At 42.6% G+C, this 18,555-nt stretch overlaps 1 protein-coding gene across 2 annotated transcripts in view; it reads right to left on the bottom strand.

Moving 5' to 3' along the window:
* klf8 (Kruppel like factor 8) overlaps positions 1 to 18,555 on the bottom strand; it is a 102,263-nt gene that overhangs the window by 18,480 nt on the left and 65,228 nt on the right. The window lies entirely within an intron of this gene.

Here is an 18,555-nt window from a genome sequence, read left to right on the forward strand (position 1 = left end):
ATTTTAACATAGACTGTATATGAAAGATAGACAGAGCCTTCGGCAATTAAAAGTGAAGCCTGCATAAAACTGCAGTTCCCCCTTCATCCACTAGGGGAATGCCAAACAGAGCAAATCCCCATAGACTCCCATGTTAAAAAGGCCAACTTCACAGCAGAAATAAACATGTTTACAGCCTGATTCAAAAATCAATTTTTTATTTAATAGATCATGTTTACCTTCATGACAACTGTGGGGGGAATTAATTTTTTTCTAACTCGCCCGTTTTGCTCGTTTCGCTCGATGTCAATCATCCATCATGACCCTCACAGCCCCCCTCTCAGCGCCACCTCTTTGCCCATATTTGTATTTTCTGGGCGAGACGACACGCATGCCCCTGCCAAGATGGCGATGGTAGGAACCGCCCACCAAGCTTCAATTCAGCTCTTCAGAAACCTACGGATGATGTCACGGAGGCTCCGCCCATCTTTTTATATACTGTCTATGAATTTTAAGCCTGATGAGAAGAACAACAGTTCATCCACATCCAGTACACCTCCAGTTATATAAAAACTCATTTAATACTGTAAAAAATAAGAAAAACTATAAAAAAAAATTTTTTAAAAGAACTGGAATAACAATAGATAAATTAACAATAACAAGTAAAAATGAACACATTAATAATATTAAATAAATTGATTAATATTACAAACAAACAAACAAATAAAAATTGAAAAATATTGCAAGAAAATAAAATGAATCGCATGAAATAAACTTATAAAAACTGTAAAAAAAAATTAATGAATAGAATGAATTTATTAGCTAAAAATAAACAAAATAAAAAAGTGGTTCGTAGTGAAATTGCACCAATAAGAGGTAAGAGAAAAAAGCTGGTTTATTCTTTAAAAAGGCAGCTGGACCAAAACAGCTGACAGTTACACAACATTTTTAATGATGTGAGGCATTAAAGACACTAAAAGAGTAAATACTGCAACCTGCTTTCAGTGACAACCAGAATAGAGCAGCCGAATTTATCCAGGAATGAGTACAGTCATCATAAGGGTGAGTACAGTAACCGTTGGGTTGAATACAGTAATGACTGATCAGGAACGGTGCTAACAGAGGAGGTTTCAGGGTATTTTTTAAAGATGTAATGCAGGAAAGAGAACTTGGAGAACTTAACCCAGTTCTTTGCAAAAACATTATGGTATTAATTCTTTGTACTTAAACATTGGTGATATAATGGGAAGGGTGAAAAACAAACGACAACAAAAAAAGCCTGTAGCACTTCATGTGAGAGCCTGCATCCAACTGGACAATCCACCAGCACCTTCCTACGATGTCCTCTACTGTTTTATTTCATGCTTGTGTTGTTCTCACTTCTATGTAAGTCGCTTTGGATAAAGCGTCTACTAAATTACTAGAATAGAATAGAATAGAATAGAATAGAATAGAATAGAATAGAATAGAATATGTAAGTATGTCAGTAGGCCATTGGACGATGTCGATAAAGGATGCAGTGACGTATTTGTAACCAGCGTCTATGCTTTCATACGACGCCTTGTTTGTGTTGACACATGATCAGAATCTCAGAAGTGAACATGGAGGTTCTCATGTTTTTTTACATCCTCGTATAATTGTTTGGGTATTGACTGTATTTGGCCATGATGCCAATGCTTGGTCATTGAGTATATTAACTCCGATTAGCCATACTAATCTGAGTCAATAAACTCAATGACCAAGCAATGGTTAGCATGGCTAATCTGAGTTAATAAACTCAATGACCAAGCATTGGTTAGCATGGCTAATCTGAGTTAATAAACTCAATGACCAAGCATTGGTTAGCATGGCTAATCTGAGTTAATAAACTCAATGACCAAGCGTTGGTTAGCATGGCTAATCTGAGTCAATAAACTCAGATGTTTGGTCATTGAGTTTATTAACTCAGATTAGCCATGCTAACCAATGCTTGGTTGACTCTTTTAGCTGACTGTCTCCTGTCATTTTGAGATGCCGCATGTTAGCATGGCTGCTTCCCTGCATGTTAGCATGGCTGCTTCTTCGTGTGTTAGCATGGCTGCTTCCTTGCGTGTTAGCATGGCTGCTATTTCACATGTTAGCATGGCTGCTTCTTCACGTGTTAGCATGGCTGCTTCTTCGCATGTTAGCATGGCTGCTTCTTCGCATGTTAGCATGGCTGCTTCTTCGCATGTTAGCATGGCTGCTTCTTCACATGTTAGCATGGCTGCTTCTTCGCATGTTAGCATGGCTGCTTCTTCGCATGTTGGCATGGCTGCTTCTTCACATGTTAGCATGGCTGCTATTTCGCATGCTAGCATTGCTCCCCTGTGTGTACAAGCTTCTGTACTGTACCAAAGTCATGCCGTCTCATGTACAGGAGGCACCTAGTCATGCAGAGTTTATCAGAGAGCAAGGAACTTTCGACGCTTTTAATGTTTTATGTAAAGTACTTTGGATTGTTGGGTACATGAAATGTGCTGCAGATAAACTTGCCGTGGACACTGGGAGGAATGCTGGCTACGGCTTCCAGCCTTGGGCTGATCAGGACATAAAACAGTGGTCAAAGGGGCAAAAAAAAGTGTTTTTAATAAACACACACATTATTTTTCCCTAAAACTAAATGTTGCTACGTTGGGTTTGGAATTCTGAATGTCTGTCATCTCGTTAATTTTGTTTTTTTTATTTAATTTTTTAATCTGTCGGTGAGCCCACGTTTACGGTACTCTGAGGAACTGCTTCCTTCCAGTTGGATTTCCTTCCATCCAAGCAGCATTAGGCCGTTCGACACTGCAGCCTCGTTTTTCTGCCTCCTCAGAGGAACGGAGCACCCAGGGCTCAGCTGCTACGCAGCGCCAAAGTACAGGGAACAATGGCCGCTGTGTGGTTTCCTCTGAGGGGGGAGGTTGAGAAAGCGAGACAGACAGAGACAGAAGGGCTCCATGGGTCTGCAGAGAGACTGGTACTGACTGAGAAAGTGGAAAGGGGTGGGGGGGCTTAAACCAGGAGCAGCAACGAGCCTCCAGTCCAGAATTTGGCCTCCGTCCAGTTCAGCTGAGCATAGTTTGGCTCAGGGTGAGGCAGAGGGGGTGGAGACTGCTACACCCTTTTATCAGGTCGCACAGTTCAGCTGTAAGCGGCGCTCATCACGGTGGACAAGGACAGAAGATATCTGTCCATCGAGGATGAAAGGAATATTCTGCTGGTTCTGCACCGGGAAACTGTCTACGATGATCTCCGGTAGTCCCTGGAACAGTTACACAGATCCATCAGTTACGTCTACACACATCAGTTCTGCTCACTTTTATTATGTTCTGACATCAGGAATCCAGAAGCAGGAAAAGAAAGGAGAGAAAGGTTAGGAGAGAAAAGGAATCAGAAGAAAGGAAACGAGAAAATCAGTGGGAATGAAAGGAGAAAAGGAAAATTGAGAAAAAAAAAGACTAAATCGGAACAAATGTGAGATAAAACAAGAAAGGAAATAAAGGAAAAAGGAAACGGCCAAAAGAATAATGAAGTGAATGGAAGGACAAAGAGAGAAAATGAAAAACAGATCTGAAAAATAAAGGAAACGGGAAGAAAGAAAATGGAAAACAAGATAAAGCGCACTGAAGGAAAAGCAAGGGAAGAGGAAAGAATAGAAGCAGAAATGAAATGGGGGAAGAAGAGGAAGAAAAGGGACGGAAATGAAGGGGAATGTGAGCAGAATGCAGGAGAAAAATGAGAGGAAGAGCTGGAAAAAAAGGTAGAAAAAAAAGAGGTGAAAGCAGGAAAATGGGAGAAAATCAGGAAAGTGGAAACGTGGATGGATAAAAACAGGAACGAGGACAGGAAGAAGAAATGTGAGGGAAAAGAGGAATAACCAGGAAGATGTCTAAAAGAAGGAAGAGAAAAACACTGGAAATGGACACAGAAAAGAACAAACAACAGAAATGGTGGAAAAAGACGAGAGGGAAAGGGAAAAGGATGAAAGCAAATGAGAGAAAAAGAAGATTGGAGAGAAAAACATGAAAGGAAGAAGGGATGATAGAAAATGAGAGTGAAATACAAAGGAAAGGAAAGGAAAGGAGAAGGAGAGGAGAACCTGGTGTCCATCTGCAGCTGCAGAAAACTTGGCCGAGGTAAAGTGGAATTTAAGGAGCTCTTGCAAACTGAAAGCAGAGAAAGTGTAGAAAAAAACAGGGACAAGAGGAGATGAGGCAGGAAGGAGGAAGTAACACGATTAGAGGGAGATGGTCAAGAAAAAGATGGAAAAAGAGAAATCCTGAATAGAAAATTAAGTGTGAAAGAAAAGAGGGAGTGTGTGAGGCAAAACGGAGAGAAAGAAACAAGAAAAGAAAGACAGAGTGGGTGGGAAAGGCCTAGCGTTGCCATGGAAACTGGGAGCCATCAGCTGACTCCATGTTTTCCACTCGTTCCCCACCCGCCACCAACTCCCTTTCCCTCCCAGTTCGTTCATCTTTCCATCACTTCAACACCACCTCTCCTCTCCTCTCCTCCCTCCCTTATTTTCCCTCTCACTCTATCACAACCACACCTCTTCCACCTTTCTCTCCACATCCCTGCCTCTCGCTCGCTCCATCACCAACCACACCCTTGCTGCCTCACCCTCTCATCCCTTCTCTCTTCCCACTCACTCTCATTCCTCTCCTGTAGACAAAACCTGCAACTCTCGGCTAAATCCCCAGAAGAAGAAGCGACGGATGGGCTGAATGAAAAGACAAGCCTCAAACTGCAATCTGAGAGAGGAGGAGGCGAGGGGAGTAAACCTTTCAGAGGACAGAGATCAGCTCTGACAGCAGGAGGTGCAGCAGATCATCAGCAGCTGGACAGAAAAATGTCTTGATTCTCAGCGAACTATTGATGCTAATTTTGGAGGGAAAGCAGAGGAAACATCCGGCTCCGTGTCAGAGGGATGGCTTCCTTTTTCTCTGAAGGTTTGGAGACAATTCCAGCAAGAAATAATGTGTTAGTCGTGAAGCTGAGCACATGGTTGCCTCCTTCAGAACCTCTGAACCACTTTCTCAGAGATCTGACTGTTCTGAGACATCTTTTATCCCTGAGGTGCTCCACGCAACGAAAATCGTGTTAAAATATCCAAAATCATCATTAAATATGAGTTTCATATTACGTTAAGGCAGTGTTTCCTGATGCAGGTCTTTAGACCCCCTGGTCTGCATGATTTACAGGTTACAGGACATCAGCCTTTTTTATCCGAATCAGAGTCCGTTTGTTCGGAAAGTCCGCTTTGTTTGGTGAAACACGAATATGCCATACAAATTCTTATTCAGACCAAAGAAACAGACTCGGTCCACCTACAAACGCAGGTCTAACCCTGTTTCAGGCGGTCCAAATACAGGAAGAGGACTGCAAAGAAAAAGTCCCTTCCCGCATTTGACGTAGCATTGCATTGTGGGTAAATCACCAGCATTATTCCAACAAAAACCAGGGTTACTTTTAACAATGACAAGCCCTGGTTCACGCCCAGACTGAGACAGCTGAGGAGGGAGAAAGAAGCAGCCTACAGAGCCAATGATAGAGAGAGCTACAAGGGCGCTAAGTACCAGTTCTCAAGAGAGGTGGAGCAGGCGAGATCTCGGTACAACAAACGTCTGAAGGAGCAGTTCTCTGACAATGACACCGTCTCTGTCTGGAGAGGGCTCAGGCAAATCACAAACTACAAGCCTAGAGCCCAACTTGCTGCTGATGACTTACAACTGGCTGAAAATCTTAACACCTTTTATGCCAGGTTTGAAGTTTCACACCCCTCCTCCACCCCCCTCACTGCACAAGTCTCTTCAGCCACTCCGGAGCCACACCCCTCCCCCACCACCTTCACCACTGTGGATAGTACAATCCCCTCTGACCACCCCTCCCCCTCCACTGCCTTCTCGGTGACAGAAGAGGATGTGCTCAAGCTTTTCCGTAAGCAAAACCCACGGAAAGCTCCGGGCCCAGATGGTGTCTCCCCCGCCACCCTGAGACACTGTGCAGGCGAACTGTCTCCGGTCTTCACGGACATTTTTAACATCTCCCTGGAGTCCTGCCATGTTCCAGCCTGCTTCAAGCTGTCCACCATCGTCCCTGTCCCCAAGAAGCCCCGTATCACTGGACTTAATGACTACAGGCCTGTGGCGTTGACGTCTGTAGTCATGAAGTCATTTGAGCGCCTGGTCCTCCCTCATCTCAAGTCCCTCACCTTCCTCCCTCCTGGACCCTCTGCAGTTCGCCTACAGAGCCAACAGGTCTGTAGACGATGCCATCAACCTAGCCCTTCACTTCATCCTGCAGCACCTGGACTCCCCGGGAACCTACGCTAGGATCCTGTTTGTGGACTTCAGCTCTGCATTCAACACCATCCTCCCTGCTCTGCTCCAGGACAAGCGCTCCCAGCTCAACGTGCCCGACTCTACCTGCAGGTGGATCACTGACTTCCTGACGGACCGGAGGCAGAGCGTGCGGCTGGGGAAGAATGTCTCCACTACTCGGACTATCAGCACAGGATCTCCACAGGGCTGTGTACTTTCTCCCCTTCTCTTCTCCCTGTACACCAACTGCTGCACCTCCAGCCATGACTCTGTTAAACTGATCAAGTTTGCGGATGATACCACCCTCATCGGGCTCATCTCTGACGGTGATGAGTCTGTCTACAGGAGGGAGGTAGACCGGCTGGTGTCCTGGTGCAGCAGCAACAACCTGGAGCTCAACGCTCAGAAGACAGTGGAGATGATCGTGGACTTCAGGAAAGTCACAGCTCCCTCTCCCCCCCTCGTCCTGACAGACTCCCCCATCACCACTGTGGACTCCATCCGCTTCCTCGGCACCACCATCACACAGGACCTGAAGTGGGGGCCGTCCATCAGCTCCCTGATCAAAAAGGCCCAGCAGAGGATGTACTTTCTTCGGCAGCTGAAGAAAGCCAAGCTGCCGGCCCAGATGATGGTGCAGTTCTACACGGCCATCATTGAGTCCATCCTCACCTCCTCCATCACCGTGTGGTACGCTGGAGCCACGGTCAGGGACAGACACAGACTGCAGCGCATTGTGCGCTCTGCTGAGAAGGTGATTGGCTGCAGCCTTCCATCTCTCCAGGACCTGTACGTCTCCAGGACTCGGGGGTCGGATAGCAGCTGACCCTTCTCACCCTGGACACAGACTTTTTGAACCACTCCCCTCGGGCAGGAGGCTACGGTCCATCCGGACCAGAACCTCACGCCACAAGAACAGTTTCTTTCCCTCTGCCGTTGGACTCATGAACACTTTATAAAACATTGGACTCATCACATGGTCACTTTACACCTGTCACTTTATTTCTCATACTAGTATCATCTTTCTACTTGCACTTTTTTTTTTTTTTTTTTTTTTTGTACTTGATATACTTATTTCCTTTGTATGCCCTTTTATTTTATATTACATTTTTAAAGTATTTTTTATCATAACTAATATTCTTTCTTTTATACTATTACTTTATTAATGTTATATGTTGCACATTAGCATCGAAGCAAGTTCCTAGTTTGTGAATTTTATAATTCACTGACAATGGCAATAAAATTTATTCTTATTCTGATTCTGATTCTGATTCTGAAATCCATAGCGATGGCGTTAAGAGTCCTCTGCCTCGTCTGGTGTTCATACTGCGTCCATTGTTGCAGTGGATTTCTGCAGGATACTTGCATAAGACACAATAAAAACCCAAAACAGCCATAGTTTGGTCTCCATGTTTAACTTGAAACAGAGTTTTCTTCTTGCCCTCTCTTTTGCTAAATACCAGTGCTGCGCCACCTTTGCTGGAAATGGGGATATATTATTGTAAAGGTTTGGCGCATTTGACCAAAGTGCAGCGTGAATACGATCTCAGTCTGAATGGATACACCCCGCTACAACCGAGCCAAGAGTCTAGCGGACTGTCCCGGTGCGAATACAGCCGAACACACCTGGCTCTTTAACAGGCTGCAAAGAACTTGATGAGAAAGTTCAGTATCTGACTCGGGTTATTTTGAAGGAGGAACATGTCTAAAACATGCAGGGCGGGGGGGATCGGAGGACCTGGACAGAGAAACACTGCATTAAAGTATCCGAAACATGACATTAACCCTTTAAACTCCACACCTATCGTCGGTTATCTTTGCTCCACCAAACAGGAGCTCAACCATCACCCCAACTGAACTGGATGGTCGGTTTCCTTTCACACTGCAGGTGAACCAAGACCCCTGGTTTTTAAGTGGTTTGTTTAAAGTGGACCAAACTGTGTGAATGTGGGCGAAGACTTACTGACTAAAGCTGTGTTTATGCTCACACTGCGTCTGCGTCGGGTCGTTACGCTGTAACAGCTGTAGGCTCTGCGTACGTCCACATAAGCTCAATGCTCATCGGTAGTACTCCCTTGTGATTGGTCAGAGTGTTTCTGGATGTTTGGCTCTTCTAGCTGAATGCACAGACATATATATATATATATATATATATATATATATATATATATATATATATATATATATATGTACGTACGTATTTGTACAAGTCTGTGGCTGAATGAACGCCATTATTGTTGTTCTAAAACAGGAAATACTTGTCGGGTCTGAAGCAAAACATAAAAAAAAACCCACAAAAACAAAAAACAGTGCTGTGGAGGTGACACCAGCCCGACGTCCATCTGCAAAGCCAACACTGGAGGATAAACACACACTGCATCGATGCTACGACGCGACGAGCTGACGGCGAAATCACATGAAGGCTCAGAGATGATTCAAGTGTTCTCCTTCTGGTGAATAAATCCAACAAATCTGAATTTGAACATGTGTGAAAATGAATTGGAGTGTAAAAGATTGATATAGAGCCGATCAGCTGATTTTCATATAAAACATATTAATCCTCGACTGAGTCATGACCACAGATTACTAACGCATGCAAAGAAGACGTTACCTCGTGTCACCGTCTGAGGGGAAACTGATTAAACTGAAAATAGTCATGTTTCTTTAATGCAACATGTTTTGATTATTAATCAGGTTTTAATGATGTAACTGAGCTTATCAGGTTCGCCCAACTCGACAGTTTGTCGACGGGAAACCGAGTTCACCTTTCAGCTCTACCGCTTCATCGTTCCCCAAAACAAACCAACTCCGGTCTGCTCGCTGGAAACCCTGAAGGACTGAGCAAACCCAACATCATGAAAAACCAGATGGTGCACAGAGAACGGGACGAGCCTCCAGTGTAGCACGGGCTGACACTGGTCATACTGGCCAGCATGATGACCAGCTGCATGCTACACTCACAAGAAATCTTGTTTAAATGCAAAATAAAACAATAATAATATAAATATCTAATTTTTTTCTCATTGAAAAAGGAAAATAGTTCATATTTTTCTAAAGAAAAATAAACAAAAAGGGAAAATAATATAAATCAGAAAGTGAATATCAGTGAGATTCAGAACCACGACGGTGAGCCCAGAAACGTGCAGAGCTCAGCACAGGAAGGCTTTACAGGTTCAGCCCCTCACAAATAAACAAATATCCAAACGAACCGAGCTGCCAGACCTCATCTCTTCCTCTGTGTGACAACACGGAACAAAGCATCACCTGCCCTGAAGTAAAACTACTTAGCATGACTTGAGAGTCAGGCAACGCCACGGGGGGTAAAATGACCGAAACCAACCCAACAGTCCATCTCTGAAAAACAAATCAGTGTAAAAGCATAAATTCAACGTGTCAGGGTGAAGGATGCTGAAACGCGGGCTGTGTTGCCATGGAGCCCGGCTCTTCCTCCCCTCAGTTCAACTGCTCCATCATAAAATGGGTCACCCAGTCTTCGCCTTGCAATTAATTCATGTGATCTCTAAGTTGGACGGATGCGGCCGGCAGCTGTGACTGCAGCGGTGGGGAAGCCTGCCGGAGAGAAAGATGTCCAAAAGGTTTTAATCGTCTCGTACTCGCACCACATTTCATACCAGTAAAGTAATGAGTGATTTACGGGGCAATAAATCTCTGCTATGAGTTTCGCCCGCAGAGGGTTGTTGACATGGTACAGCGTGTGTGATGTATGACAATATTTATCACACATGAGTAGGACTGGAGTACTCATAAAATCACCTGACAGAAGCAGCTTTACGCCATATTTTCCTGCCTCCTTCTTCCCAACTTGATCATGTCAGAAGCATGAAAGCTGCAAAATGAACTCACATCACTGACTCATCATGTGTGAGTATTTTTAGATCCGTGACGGTGCCACTGAACAGGTTACTCTCGACAGCAGCATCAGTCAGATTACATCAGGTGAAGCGACGTGTGGATAACGTAAATGTTCATGTCTGATCTGTACGGCGGTAGCAGCGGAGGTCCCAAACATTTCCGCCGCAAATTACAAACTCCGAGAACCACCTTCCAGTCTTCTCTCTGCCGATGGCGTCGTCCTTCGTTTCCAACCATGCAATGCAGACAGAAAGTTGCAGGATGAACCCTGCAATGCCTGAAGGTGTTTGTGAAAAAAGGCTGAATGTCAGAGCCCAGATGACCCGGCAGGGAAGCAGTTCCAGGTGTTTTCAGTCCTCTGCTGCAGCTGCAAGAGGAGAGCACACTCTCCAGACACTTCATCAGCTCCACCTGCCTGTTAACACAAAGATCCATTCAGCCAATCACAAGCCAGCATCGACGTTCAGCCATGATGAAGACGACTTGCTGAAGATCAGTCTGAACATCAGAATGAGGGGAAGAGGAGACTGAAGTGACTGAACGGTGCATGTTGTTGGTCTGAGTGTGTCAGAAACTGCTGATCTACTGGGATTTTCACACACAACCATCTCCAGCGTTTCCAGAGAAGATCTGAAGAGGAGAAAACATCCAGCTGCTGATGTCAGAGGTCAGAGGAGAACGGATGGACTGGTTGGAGACGACAGAAAGGCAACAGGAAGTCCAGTAAGCACTGGTTCCAACCAAGATCTGCAGAACATCATCTCTGAACACACGACACGTCCAGCCTGGAAGCAGATGGTCTCCAGCAGCAGAAGACCACAGCGGGTTCCCTCCGGTCAGTAAGAACAGGAAACTGAGGCTGAAATTCACACAGACTCACCAGAACTGGACAATAGAAGATGGAGAAACGTTGCTGGTCTGATGAGTCTCCAGTTCAGCTCCACATTCACATGGTAGGATCAGAATCTGCTGGAAACATCATGACAACATGGATCCATCCTGCCGTCAGGATCAACGCTTCAGGCTGCTGCTGCTGGTGGAACTGATTTCATCAGTAGTTCCACGTAATGGGATTAATTAATATAAAGCTTTACAGTCTGTAACAATAAACAAGCTTCTGTCAGGAGTTTGCTTTGAGTGTGTGATCAGTTTTTATTCTGATCTGTTCATGTAAGCACACACACCTCCCTGTGAGCGAGGGCAGCGCTGGTCGGTGCAACGAGGAAATGGACAACAGCTAACAGCTGGCTTAGATATTAACCACAGAGGCATGCAGACCTACAACATGGAGCACCACCCCTTCCTCAGCTGGATCCCCCAGCCCGACACCCCACCCCGTGTTCCAGGCCAAGTCTGCTCTCCTGTTTCTGTGTTCACACAGCTGATCCCAGAACAGCTCAGAGCCGAGGCTAATGTTGACACTGAGGCCTGCGCCGTCCAGAAAGACTGAGCGGTGATCGTTTCCTGGACAACTTATTCACCGTCTGATTAGTTACGTCTCAGCAGCTGCAACTTCAGCTTTGAGAGGGAAGAAACATTCATATAGTTTCACACACGGAAACAGAGAAAGTTTACCATTTCATGGAAAAAAAACACACTTTGAATCTGACGGCAGCAACACATCGGTGAAAAGTTGGATTTCTGCTTCCATGAAGCTCCAGGTGTTTTGTACTGGTGAAACTGGACTGCAGCAGACCAGTTCTCCTATTCCACCATCAGGATGTGGTCCAGCATGGTGGAACCTGCAAGGTCTTCCCTGAAAGAGACGTTGTCTGGATGGGAGCAGATGTTTCAGCATTGATGGAGCTTCCCAGATGTGGAAGCTGCCCACGCCATCGGCACTAATGCAACCCCATCCCATCAGAGATGCAGGCTGATAACAAGCTGGATGCTCCCTCTCCTCTTTAGTCTGCAGGACACGCCGTCCATGCTGTCCACAAACTATTCCACATCTTCATCCAGGTTTCCACTCAGAACGTTTTAGATGAGCTTTGGTCCAGAGAAGACGGCGTGTTTCTGGATCCTGGAGCTTCAACCTGCATGTGTGGATTTCAGGCTGAACTGTGTTCACAGACAGAGACTTCTGGAATATTCCTGAGTCCATGCACTGGTTTCCAGTAGAGAATCATGTTTGGCTTTTACTGCAGAAGATCACCGGCATCCTGTCTTGTCCCAAGCACACAGAGATTCCTCCTGATTCTCAGAATTCTTTCATATTATCCACTGTCCATGTTGGGATCTTCAATCTTAACCTTTTTTTTTTTTACTTTTTAAAAAAACATTTTGATCCAGTTTGTCTGAGTCTGGTGAGGCTCTGTCCATCCTTCCATCTGAGAGACTCTGACTCTCTGAAATGCTCCTTTTATACCCAGTAATCTTACTGGTCTGTTGCTAATTAACCAAACAATTGTCAGATACTCCTCCAGTTGTTTTATCATTTGTATCAATAACTATTCCAGCCTTTTGTTTCTCCTGTTCCCACTTTGTACAGATGTGTTGCTGCCTTCACAGCTCATATTTTCCATGAAATGTCTCAGTTTCAACATCTGGCGTGTTGTTTATGATCTACTGGGAACAAAACATGGATGGTTGTATTCTCTTTTTATTTACATTTTACAGAGCGTCACAACTGGGGTTGTAAATGTTGAGTGGAAATTAAAATCCCCGCTTTGGGAACACAACGGCAACATCCACAAACCAGTCATCATTCCTCCATTTCTCCCAGTAACTCTTTTGCTTTTTATTCCCAAGGTGTTTCCAAAAACATTAAGATTAGTAGATGCTGACATATTCCACACTTGGCCAAGTTTGCAATTATTCTGCAACGATCCTCTTACCCTGTGAAAATGTGCAAGAGCTTCGCGAAAGGCAACGATTCCAAACAGTCTGACATGGCCTATCGCTCCACTCCTCGGCTAACATCTCTGAAGATAACGACGTCTACCGAAGCTCCTGCAGAGCGTTTCGTTTCAGTCACTAATCAAAGAGCGCCGTCTTTTCAACTCAGTAACAAAGTGTTCCAGTTTCCTCCCCGTCCAGAGGTGATGCCACCCATGAAAATCTAATTCTGTGGATACGGTAAAACATCACCGCTGACAGGAACAACAAAAAACACCCATCTGTGTCCACATAAAAGGCTTATCAGCGAAGAAGCAGATGGGCTAAAGAAGAGCTACGTAGGGAGAAAGCTGATAAATGTTCACAACCAGAATAATCTAAATATAAACAAGAGAAATGTTCAGAAACTGGTTTAAACCGTCTTCTGTTTGTCTTTCTGCTCCAGTAAAAACAAAAGTCAGCAGTGAAACATGTCTGCAGCTCACCTGGGTTTTCAAATCGTCCCTTTTGTCGGTAAAAACCACAAACATGTCGACTCAGTCACCCTGACAATGAAACTTTCATCACAACGTTGACGTCTCAGCGAAACACGAGGAAACAGACTGTTGCTGCTGGAACCAGCTGCCTGCATCCCACAATGCCGGCAGGCTTCTCTTACTTCAGAAACATTCATGGTTGATGTGAAAATATGCGTGGCTGAAGCAGCATTAAAAGCTTTCCTCACATCTTCTGATGGAAGGAGCTTTTCCACCTGTGTGCTCTTCCATAACAGGTAAAGCCCTCTGCCATGATGTGGCCTGAAGGCCTGTCCCTGCCAGACCCGAATCCCTTAAAGGCCATAAGGATTATAACTGTCTTCACTTTACACTGAGTACGTAACGTTTATGTCTTCACTGTAAAACTGTCACCGTTGACACTTTACATCATCATGCTGCTTTACTCTGAGAACAGAAACAACATCATTAACTTTTCCCACACTGAACTGATGATAAATGTCTTGTTTCAACAGATAAACTTAATGTTTTAAAGCACATTACACTGTTAAAATGTGGTGTTTGCCTTTGATTTAATGTCTTTACTTCTATTTTTTAAAGTAAAAAAAAAAGTTGTTTTTTTTTTTTTTTACTTTTTTTTAAACTTAATTAAGCGCTGAAAATAATTGTTGTTGTTTGATCAAATTCAACATTTCAACTTTGACATTTATTTTACTTCTATTTTTTAAAGTATTTTAAAGTTTTTTAAAAATTAATTTAAATTATATTATAATAATAACTTAATGTTTTATTGGTAATTAAGTGCTGAAAAAAAACTTTACTGTAAATTTTGATTTATTTGATAAAACTCAACATTTCAACTTTGATATATTTATTTTACTTCTATTTTAAATTTTCAAAAAATTATTTTATGACAAAATAATAAACTAAATAAATGGAATAATGAAGTAAATAATAAACTTAATCTTTTATTTATAATTAAGTGCTGAAAATAACTTTTTACTTTAAATTTAAATTTGTTTGATAAAATTCAACATTTCAACTTTGACATTTATTTTACTTCTATCTTTTAAAGTATTTTAAAGTTTTTTAAAAATTAATTTAAATTATATTATAATAATAACTTAATGTTTTATTGGTAATTAAGTGCTGAAAAAAAACTTTACAGTAAATTTTGATTTATTTGATAAAATTCAACATTTCAACTTTGATATATTTATTTTACTTCTATTTTAAATTTTCTAAAAATTATTTTATGACAAAATAATAAACTAAATAAATGGAATAATGAAGTAAATAATAAACTTAATCTTTTATTTATAATTAAGTGCTGAAAATAACTTTTTACTTTAAATTTAAATTTGTTTGATAAAATTCAACATTTCAACTTTGACATTTATTTTACTTCTATCTTTTAAAGTATTTTAAAGTTTTTTAAAAATTAATTTAGATTATATTATAATAATAACTTAATGTTTTATTGGTAATTAAGTGCTGAAAAAAAAACTTTACAGTAAATTTTGATTTATTTGATAAAATTCAACATTTCAACTTTGATATATTTATTTTACTTCTATTTTAAATTTTCTAAAAATTATTTTATGACAAAATAATAAACTAAATAAATGGAATAATGAAGTAAATAATAAACTTAATATATTAAAAATATTTCTATTGAACCAGAATTTTAAAAACAATGTGATGATTTTCAAAAACATTTAATTTTTTATTACTTTAGTCAATTTCAGCTTATTTCACAGGCAGCTGTCTTTTTTCCTTCTTTAATGAAAGGGTATGAATAAATATGAGCACAACTGTATGTGTAATAAGCCATATGATAAACCAAATCATTACATGTGGTGTTTGTGATTGGGATGCAGCTGATTTGAGCAAGAAAAGTGGAAAAATATTAATCTGTACATTTTTATAACAGCTTTTGGAAGAGGAATATTTTGTCCTCTGATGACCTGAAATGATAATAAATGTGTAATAAATGTGTAATAAATGTGTCCCTGGTTTCCTGTCGACCTTCTAGAAAAACACTTTTTTCTAAAAACATGATCCTACGTGGGGTAACTCACAAAATGGTGGCCAAAACATCACCTGAAATAGCAGTAGGTGGAGAAATCCTCACAAGGGTCACAAAGAAAAGTGCTTCCTGTTGTGGTTGTGGCGGCTGTGTCTACTTCCTGGAAGCTGCAGGAAGGACGTTGCCAACAATGACATCATCATCCTGCACCAGAAGAGAGAAACTGCATCCGTCCAGTATCTGCACTGCAACCTCCCCCCGACAGCATCACTCCCCCTCCATTCCTGCATCCAAAACGTGTGAATGTACCATCCTCTGAATGGGCCGAAGGCTACACACACACACACACACACGCACACACTGAGCGCTAACTAAGTCAGGCTAGCAGAAGCCTCCTGGCAAACAGGCCTCCAACCTCTCATCCTGCACACACACACAGACCAGCAGCGTGTGTGTGTGTGTGTGTGTGTGTGTGTGTGTGTGTGTGTGTGTGTGTGTGTGTGTGTGTGTGTGTGCTGTTGTTTGCAGGAGAACAACTGACTTGTTTAGGTTCATACATCAGTGACACACACGCACACACACACACACACACACACACACACACACACACACACACACACACACACACACACACAGAGAAGGCCTCATTGTTTGTTGGTGTGTGTTTGTGTACATGAGAGAGATAACAGCCATTCAGTGTGCAGCACTGGTAGGTATTCAGTGTGTGTGTGTGTGTGTGTGTGTGTGAGAGAGAGAGAAAGTGAGACACTGGTATGGAAAGGTGGAGGAGGAAGAAGAGGAAGAGGAGGAGGAGCAGTTGAGGGGGGGGGGGTCAGACTACACAGTCTTTTCGGCAACTCTCGCCAGAGCCACGGTTGCCATGGCGACAGAGCGAGCGGAAGCAGAGCCTCCCTCAACATTTCCTATTAGGGTGAGAGAGCGAGTCAGAGTGAAAGAGTGGAAGAAGAAGAAGAAGAAGAAAACACAAAAGGAGTGGAAGAAGAAGACGATGGCGGGGTGAGACAGCGAATAGGAAAATAAAGAACAGTTGTGGAGAAGAGATAAAAGTGTGTTTGTGTTGAGGGGGAGGTTTGAGGTCAGAAGCAACAGAAACTAAAGTTTTTGAGTGGAAACCTGACCTCTGACCCCGTCCTGTCACACCAACTAACACTCGTTAACCCGCCTGAAACGGCCACACTGTTAAATCATCCTCCCTTCTCTTCGTCCCAGAACCTTTTCTCAACCTACAGCAGCTAGACAAGCGACGCTTCTCCAGATTTCTTTACCAGTTTCACGCCGACTAGCATGATTCTTCTTCACTTGTGTAAAACGAGACTCGTCTGTCAAACACACGACATCTGGCTCCTTCAGACGTACAAAACCACCGCGGCGATGGTTGTTTCCACGCCATGTGGTGATGAACGCCCAGATTCACCCTAAAGAACTCTTCTGTCAGTGGATTTCACTACTAATCATTCAAATACAAGCAACGTCTTTGCAGTTTCGTCCCATCCCTGAAACTTTAATGCAACATCTTCATGTCAGCTCTCCGACACACACGCCATCACCTTTACCGCCTGTTTCTGACTCTGAACTTGCAGATGTGCAACAGGGAAATGCAGCCTGGATAACATGGAATGAAATTAAATTAAATTAAATGAAATGATGAATTTATTTGTTCATTTCATGTTCAGTTTAACTTTACATTGTTATACATGAACAAATAGGCACAGATAGAAGATTAAATATTACATAATCTGCCCAATAAAGCACCAATGGAATAATAATAATAAGTTGAGTTGATCTAACTAAATTAAACTAACCTCCACCCTAACCATGTCACCACACACTACTGTCTTGTGTATCTGTAGATAGATTGTACATACAGTCTCATAATTCTATCCTTGTACTTTTTTTTTTATAATCCTCATGGCTCTTTTTTGCAACAAAACCAAGAGTTTAGTGGCAGTACAGTATGTGTTACCCCACACCTCTGCACAATAACTGAAGTATGGGAGGGTCACAGAGCAGTACAACATATGCAATAATACGGAACGATATGTGGCAGCAATATGCCACAGACGCGTCTAACCTGCACAACCACACAGGAAGAGACACAAGTCTTATCTGCCCTCATCTGAAATCAGCAGAATGGACCAAAGGCAAGCTCTGCATGGAAGTGGAGGGAAACTTTCAGCTGATGATGCAACATTGTTGTGCAGGACAAACTAAAGTCTGCATCTGAAACATTTTCTGCAACACCAGAAGATGTCTGCGATGAGAGAACAGATGGGATGAATCACCTTGATTGAGTAAAATCAGGAATTTTAGGTGCTGCTGACTCCTGGAGTGACAGGTTAATGATTTATTACACTTACAGTAACTAGCTGTTGTTAGCTTAGCTTTTAGCATAGCTATTAACATTCCAGTTGTTGATCATGTGGATCAAGAGTTTTATATATTTTACAGTGTCTAAATGTTGCTCCGTCCATCTAACTGAGATCATCATCATGACTTATATTACATGAAGGAAATGTGAGCCTGCATTCCCGTAGTCTGAACGTCACGTCAACACAGGAGTTTATCATGGTGGAAAAATCTACAGAAACTGAAAATGTGTTTAAAGGACTCTATTTTAATTATACGATGAGAATTCATTCATTCATTCATTCATTTTCCGAACCGCTTATTCCAATTCAGGGTCGCGGGGAAGCTGGAGCCTATCCCAGCTGGTTTTGGGCGACAGGCAGGGTACACCCTGGACAGCTCGCCAGTCCATCGCAGGGCACGATGAGAATTATTTGGATTAAATTATTAGAAAGAATCTTCAGAGGAGTTTCATGAAGAGACCACAGCTGCGATGGAACAAGTAATCCATCATTTTGTGTTGGTTCGGATTATTTCTGTGAATCTCACATTGCTTCCTGCTGAGAAACGAGCAGATCTGGATAAAAGGTTATTGTTTGTGTGTCTGCCACATATGTTGGTCTGACAGAGGAGGACCAATCAGCACACA

Source organism: Telmatherina bonti, assembly GCF_933228915.1.
Source record: "Telmatherina bonti genome assembly, chromosome: 10".
In the NCBI taxonomy this organism is placed as follows: domain Eukaryota; kingdom Metazoa; phylum Chordata; class Actinopteri; order Atheriniformes; family Telmatherinidae; genus Telmatherina; species Telmatherina bonti.